Source organism: Rhincodon typus, chromosome 14 (assembly GCF_021869965.1).
Source record: "Rhincodon typus isolate 14 chromosome 14, sRhiTyp1.1, whole genome shotgun sequence".
NCBI classification, from domain to species: domain Eukaryota; kingdom Metazoa; phylum Chordata; class Chondrichthyes; order Orectolobiformes; family Rhincodontidae; genus Rhincodon; species Rhincodon typus.
The window spans coordinates 2,213,218-2,221,250 of record NC_063345.1 but is presented as its reverse complement, the minus strand read 5'-3'; the positions used below and the strand labels follow the sequence as shown (position 1 = coordinate 2,221,250).

The following is an 8,033-nucleotide window of genomic DNA, read 5'->3' as shown; positions in this document are numbered from 1 at the left end:
TGACAGTGCCCGCTCCCTCAGCACTGACCCTCTGACAGTGCGGGACTCCCTCAGCACTGACCCTCCGACAGTGCGGCGCTCCATCAGCACTGACCCTTCGACAGTGCGGCACTCCCTCAGCACTGACCCTCTGACAGTGCGGCACTCCCTCAGCACTGACCCTCCGACAGTGCGGCACTCCCTCAGTACTGACCCTCCGACAGTGCGGCACTCCATCAGCACTGATCCTCCGACAGTGCAGCATTTCATCAGCGAGGCCAGCCTGAATTATATAATCAGTGTTCAAACAACAATAAGGAAGAATTACAAATTGACATAAGAAGTTTTTAATGTTAGTATTGAGACTGTAATTTATAACAGGGAAATGTGACTGGCAGCTGCTCATAGACTGATAAGATTTCGAGGGAATATTTATCTTCTAACGTGTCCTTCTAACAAACAATTTTCAGTAGCATGTGTACCGAATAAGCTCAGAGCGGTTTTCATTCCTTTAGCATCAGCACTTTTAAAAATATTACAGCTGTGGATTCCCAACAGTGGGGAAATAGATTTGGGAAAATTCTTGATTTGATGACTTAGCAGACTTAGAAGCTGTAAAAAAAACAGTGAATCATTAAGACAGTTTTCAGCTCCTTCACAAAGTGCTTCTTGAGGGCATTGTCCATCATTCATCATGTGGGCCTGGGGGTAGATGGGATATCAATAAAGTCCTGTTGGCCACCTCCCATTTCTATTATTGCTAGAGATGTATGATACAACAAATCCATGAAAAAATTCACCATTTTCTTTCACTCATGGGACATGGGTGTCACTGGTTGGGTCAGCATTTATTCCCTGACCCTAGATGTTCTTGAGCATGGGAGGGTCAGCTGCCTTCTTGAACTGCTGCAATCCACGTGCTGTAGGTTAACCCACATTGCCCTTAGGGAAGGAATTCCAGGATTTTGACCCAGCAACAGTGAAGGAACAGTGACACATTTCCAAGTCAGGATGGTGAGTCGCTCGGAAGAGATCTTGCAGGGGGTGGTGTATCTGCTGCCCTTGTCCTTCTAGATGGAAGTGGTCGTGGGTTTGGAAGATGCTGTCTGAGGATCTTCGGTGAATTTCTGCAGTGCATCTTGTAGATAGTACACACTGCTGCTACTGAGCATCGGTGTTGGAGGGAGTGGATGCTTGTGGATGTGGTGCCAATCACCGAGCTGCTTTGTCCTGGATAGCGTCAAGCTTCTTGAGTGGAGAAACATCTTCACCCAGAGAGTGTCAAACCTGTGCAATTTGCCACCATGGAAACCAATAAAAGCATGATTTCGAAAAGGAGTTGGATGTAGCACTTAGGGCTGAAGCAGGAACAGGCTATTATTTTGGTTGATCAGCCATGAACCTCATGAATAGTGAAGTAGTAAAGGGCCAAATGACTTATTCTTGTTGCTATATTCGATGTTTCTGAGTTGGAGCTGCACTTATCTAGGCCAGTGGGGAGTATTCCATCACACTCCTGACTTATGCTTTGGAGATGGTGGACAGGCTTTGGGGAATCGGGAGGTGAGTTACTCATTCAGTCTGAACTTCTTGCTGACGCAGTATTCCCACCCTCTGACCTGCTATTACAGCCTTTGTGTTTATATGGCTGGTCAAGTTCAATTTTTATTTGATCACAACTCCCAAGATATTGATAGTGAGCAATGCAATGATGTCATTGAATGTCAAAATGCAAAGGTTAGATTGTCTCTTATTGGTGATGGTCAAAGCCTGCCATTTGTGTGGCGCAAATGTCACTTGCCACTTGTCAGCCCAAGCCTGGATATTGTCCAGAGTTTAGCTCAAACAGTAGAGTGCTTGCTTTGCATGTGAGAGCTAGTGGGGTCAATGCCTGCATTCTCCAGTCCCTTATAGGCAGCACAGTGGCTCAAAGCACCAGGGACCTGGGTTCGATTCCACTTTCGGGCAACTGTCTGTGTGGAGTTTGGATGTTCTCCCCATGTCTGCGTGGGTTTCCTCTGGGTGCTCTGGTTTCCTCCCACAGTCCAAAAATGTGTAGGTTAGGTGGATTAGCCATGGGAGATGCAGGGTTTACAGGGATAGGGTAGGATGCTCTTCCTAAGATTGGTGTGGACTAGTCAGGCTAAATGGCCTGTTTTCATACTGTAGGGATTCTATGGCTATCACTAACACTCTCACCTCACCTCTGGAATTCAGCTCTTTTGTCCATGTTTGAACCAAGGCTGTAATGAGGTCAGGAGCTGAGTGGCCCTGGCGGAACCCAAACTGGGCGTCACTGAGCAGGTTAATGCTGAGCAGGTGCTGCTTGATAGCACTGTTGGTGACACCTTCCATCACTTTACTGATGATCGAGAGGAGACTGATGGGCAGCTGGTTTGGATTTATCCTGCCTTTTTGTGTACAGGACATACCTGGGTAATTTTCCACATTGTTGGGTGGATACCAGTGTTGTAACTGTATTGGAACAGCTTGACTAGGGGAGCAGCAAGTTCTGGAGCATAAGTCTTTGTATTATTGCTGGAATGTTGTCAGGGCCTGTAGCCTTTGTAGTATCTAATGTCTTCAAACATATCTTAATATCATGTGGACTGACACAAATTGGCTGAAGACTGGTATCTGTAATGCTGGGAACCATCGGAGGAGGCCGAGATGGATAATCCACTTGGCACTTCTGGCTGAAATTGCAATGAATACTTCAGCCTTATCTTTTGCACTGATGTGCTGGGCTCTTCCATCATTGAGAATGGGGATTATTCTGCAGCCTCCTCCTCCAATGAGTTGTTTAATTGTCCACCACCATTCCCAACTGGATGTGGCAGGACTGCAGAGCTTAGATCTGATCCGTTGGTTGTGGGATCGCTTAGCTCTGTCTATCACTTGCTGCTTTCGCTGTTTGGTGTGCAAGTAGTCCTGTTTGGTGGCTTCACCAGATTGACACCTAATCTTCAGTTATGCCTGGTGCTGCTCCTGGCATACCCTCCTGCACTCTCCGTTGAACCAGGGTTGATCCCCTGGCTTGATGGTAATGGTTGAGTGGGGGATATGCCGGGCCATGAGGTTACAGATTGTGCTGGAGTACAATTCTGTTGCTGTTGATGGCCCACAGCGCCTCATGGATGCCCAGTATTCAGTTGTTCAATCTGTGCAAAGTCTGTCCCATTTAGCATGGTGATAGTGCCACACAACACGATGGAGGTTGTTCTCAATGTGAAGGCAGGACTTCACCTCCACAAGGACTGTGCGATGGTCAATCTTACCGATACTGTCATGGACAGATGTAACTGCAGCTGGCAGGTTGGTAAGGATGAGGTCAAATATGTCTTTCCCTCTTTTTGGTTCCCTCACCACCTGCCGCAGACCCAGTCTAGCAGCTATGTCCTTTAGGACCCAACCAGCTCGATCAGTAGTACTGCTGCTGAGCCACTCTTGGTGGTGGACATTGAAATCCCCCACCCAGAGTACATTTTGTGCCCTAGTCATTCTCAGTGCTTTCTGAATGTTGTTCAACATGGAGGAGTACTGATTCATCAGCTGAGGACTCTGTGTGTTTGGAATTATTTTTGTTAAATGTTGTTGATTTGAAGTGGGTTGCTCCTACTGCCTTCATGTCTTTCCTGAGGGAATGAAACAATCATTGGTTGACATTGTTGAGGAAGAAATTTCTAGGATATAACTTATGCCAAGTTTTTATATAACTGGCCCACGACCAAATCAGCAATAAATAATACAGGAGAATGGGGTAGAGTGATCTCCACTCTGTACAATTGTGAAGAATAGGTGGCAGTGAATGTGGTGATCAGTTGTCTATCTTTGATAATGTGAGCCTGCTTACTACTGGTGCTCACGCTGTTTGATTTGTTGAGCCTGGGTGTGGACTCAGGGAAAAGTAAACACTTTCATGTTGTTTCAGATAATTTCATTTCAAATGAAATACTTAGTTTTCACAAGGCTAGGAAAGTTGTATTCAGTTGTCACAGAGATAGTAGGAACTGCCGATGCTGGAGAATCTGAGATAACAAGGTGTAGAGCTGGATGAACACAGCAGGCCAAGCAGCATCAGAGGAGCAGAAAAGCTGACATTTAGTGTTCAGTTGTTCTGTGTTTTATTATGTGAGGCTGTTTGCTATTCATACTCACTGTTTGATTAGTTAAAATGGAATTAGGGAGAAGTAAACAGTTCGTGGAAAGGTACTAGAGTTGGTGTATGAACTAGATATGTAGATAAAATCTGTTACACACATAGAAACTAAAACAAATTTCTGGAGAAACTCAGCAGGTCTATCAGCATCTGAGGAGAGAGAAAAACAGTTAATGTTTCAGGTCTAATGACCCTTCTTTAGAAACCAATTTTACCTCTGCATTACTCTGACAACAGTGAGCCTGAAGCTGTTTATGTCACTACCTGCATTTTATTTCTATCAGTTTCTATGGGAAGAGATATGCAACAAGCTGCAGGTTCACCCTCGCCTGTTTGACACTATCACAGAGTCTAAATGACCTTGCCAATGGTTTTTAAATTAGATTTTCTATGAAACAATCAATCTTCAGTTAAGACCAGAATGGGATATATTTTCAGCTTGCAAAATATAATCTCACCCATTTACTATCATGTGACAATTCCTGCTTTGTAATCATTCTTAATTTCAAATGTCATTCCACAGTCCTGCACTGGATTTAAAACCATTTTGTTCAGTTCAATATGCCTCAAGTCCAACATGCCCAGAATGTCTATGTTGGAACAACATTATTTTGCTGTCAATCCCATTGGAGTAATTGAATAACAGGTATATAGAAAAAGGAATGGAAAATAGTGTGTTTTCTTACTACAAACAGTCATTGAATCAATCTTTCTTTTGCCAATGAAAATTGGTTTGATTTTGTCATTAATTGGCAGTGATGACCTTTAGTCATCAGGGCCTGTACTGGCTCTCCCAGCCTCCACTATGGCAGCCCTGGATATTTTTCCAGATTGTTCTTTAACTATGTGAAGGGAATCTGAATAAAACCCAAAAGAACTGTGGATGCTGTAAATCAGGAACAAAAACAAAGTTGCTGGAAAAGCTCAGCAGGTCTGGCAGCATCTGTGAAGGAGAAAACAGAGTTAACATTTCGGGTCCAATGACCCTTCCTCAGAACTGATGGTGGCTGGGAAAACGTCAGTTTATATGCAGAAAATAGGGAGGTGGGTGGGGTAGGGAGTAAACGATAGGATAGATCCCAAAGAGAGAGAAAAACAGTTGGACAGACAAAGGAGTTGCTAACAATCAGGCTGGGAGGGTGAATAGTTGTTAATGGGGACTGTTAGTGACTAACAACAGGGGGTGTGTAGTGACAGGATATGTGGTAACATGTGGAAGGGAATCTGAAGACAGTATCATAGCGAGGGGCGGTGAGGGAATTGTGAGGTTGAGTCATGAATACAGATGAATTGACCGTTATTACCCTCAGCGCCTGGTCTGTTTCATCAACAGGATTTTGACCATTAGGTCCCTCAAACTCATTCTGCCAATAATTGGGATCATGGTTGCTTGCTCTGTATCCATTAATATGTTTACATTTCATTAACAAATCTCACATTTATGATTAACAACTGATCTAACAGAAGGAAGTCCCAAATTTCTGCTACTTTTCATGTGTCAAAATGTTTCCTCATCTCTCTTCTATAAAGGCCTAGTTTTATTTTATTGATTTATATTCTCTGGCCCATCCATCAGAAATAGTTTCTTTTTATCTACTCTATCTATGACTCCAACATATTGCAAACTTTGGTCAAAGAGAAGATCACTGGACTATTAATCCAGAGACCCAGCTGATGAGCTATGGATCTGAGTACAAATCCCACCACCACAGATGGAGGGAATTTAAGTTCAATCAAAATCTGGAATTAAAAGTCAAATGATGACCATGCATCAATTGCTAATTGTTGGGGGAAAACCAATCTGGTTCACTAGTGCCCTTTAGGGAAGGAAACTGCCATCCTTACCTGGTCTGGCCAAATGTGACTCCAGACCCATAGCAATATGGTTGACTCTTAACTGCCCTCTGGGCAATTAGGGATGGGCGATAAATGCTGACCCGGCCAGCGACGCCCTTATCCTGAGAATGAATAAAAATAAATCGCCCCGATCCGTATATTTCTTTTTCTCTTTCCCTGAATGGAGAGATTCTAAATCTCCTGTTTATATATTTTTTTGTATCCCTACACTACTGTCATACAGCAGTAGTGCTCCTCTGACCCATCTATATCCTAATTTGTTTAATCTTTCCTCATACCTTTGCCCTTGAAGTACATTTGAGAAACAAAGTCTCATTGGGTCAGTGTGTATTTGTGGGTGGAAGGGTGCTGCTCCATTCTTCTTTCCATGACCAGGTCTAAAGGCCTATTTGGTTTATAGTGTAGAGGAAAACCACTAATGAATCTTAGCAAGAAGAGGCCCTTAAGTTTAAAAGGTGTAGTTTATAGCATGATGGCAATCAAGTACAAGTTACATTAGCTGGTTAAACATTGCTACAAAATCTAGTGAAAAACACAAACAACACATAAATCCCCTATAAGATCTAGAGCTACTTTCCCAATTTCCTGACACCAAGCTGTATAGATTGGGTGGAGCTTAATGTAGTCTCCAAAATTAACCCTTTAACCTTAACCTTCTACAAACAATTGTAACCACTACCCCAACCATCACCCAACTGACGATTGACTCTGCGAGCAGGATGGTGGGGTTGATTTGGCAGGGGAGGTGGGGCGGGGTTGGGGTGGGGGGGTGGTGGATGGTGTAAAGCTGTGGCATCAGGGTAGAGAGGTAAAAGATTGTGGGTGGGGAGTTGGAATGCCTGCTTTATTCTCTGGCTCTATAACTTTACCAGTTGTGCTGCATGTCTTTTGGGCTGTACTGTCAAAGTTTCCTGAGAGGAATCTCCTTCATGGAATTTCAGCACTTCAAGATTCTGTCAATGTTTTAGGACCTGAGCGATTATTGTTTAACGAGTTTTCTTGTTGATCCAGACAAAGCCTGGGAGAGACGACAATGGAGCTGGAACTGAACCAGACATCCAGTATTTCTGTTGTGGCTCAGTAATTCCCTGGAGTGTCAGGATCTTGCTCTGAATGGGAGCGATTGGAACCCATCCCACCTAATGGTAACTGGGTTCATACCCAGGACAGTTAAAAACAAAATTGAATGGAAGTTTGAACCTAATGCAATCTGCCCACTCTGCTGCCTCAGAGGTCATGTTAAAATGACCTGCTTAATATGTGACAGGAGTCACATACAGGTCCAACCTGATAATGGCGGCAAGTTCCCTATGCTAAAGACATGAATGAGCCAATTTGGGTTTTGTAATAATCCACCAGTTTTTAATGGTCATTTTATTTCCATTGACAAATAATCTATTTTGTTATTTGCTGTGGTATACAATTTGGACTACTGACCACCAGTTTTAATAAAGTGATAACAAAGAGAGGGAATTTTCATTCATTTAGAGCCTTTCACATCCTCATTCCATGTGTAGTAATTTTTGTTACATTTAATGTGTAGTAATTATTGTTACATCGGTAAACGTAACAGGCAAGCAACAATCAGCAAGGCTGTTTGGAAGAAATGGATTCAGGGACAGGGATACCACAATGATGTAAATATGTGAATCAGAGCAGGAGGAGGCCATTCGTACCCTCAAAGCTACCATGCTATTGGATAAGATCACAGCTGATTTGACCGTGACCTCAACATTTTTCTGCCTGTCCCCTTTAACTCCCCTTGTTAGTTAAGAATTTTTCCAACATTCCAAAGACATCAAAGCGTACAGGGATTTCAAACCAGAGCTGCATTCTGCAGAGCTCTGACTTCAATGAGCATCCTTTATTAAACAGAAGCAACTTATTGATTATCGTTGGGTAGAGCTGGATGAACACAGCAGGCCAAGCAGTCAGAGGAGCAGGAAAGCTGGTGTTTCATCAAGGGTCCAGACCCGAAACGTCAGACTTCCTTGCTTCTGTTTAATAAAGGATGCTCATTGAAGTCAGAGCTCTGCAG

General features: G+C 43.4%; 1 protein-coding gene across 2 annotated transcripts in view; it reads left to right on the top strand.

The window, feature by feature from the left end:
• The window catches only part of LOC109916436 (fibroblast growth factor 13-like), a 219,463-nt gene that overhangs the window by 195,845 nt on the left and 15,585 nt on the right, over nucleotides 1-8,033 (top strand). The gene's annotated exons all lie outside the window — the stretch shown is intronic.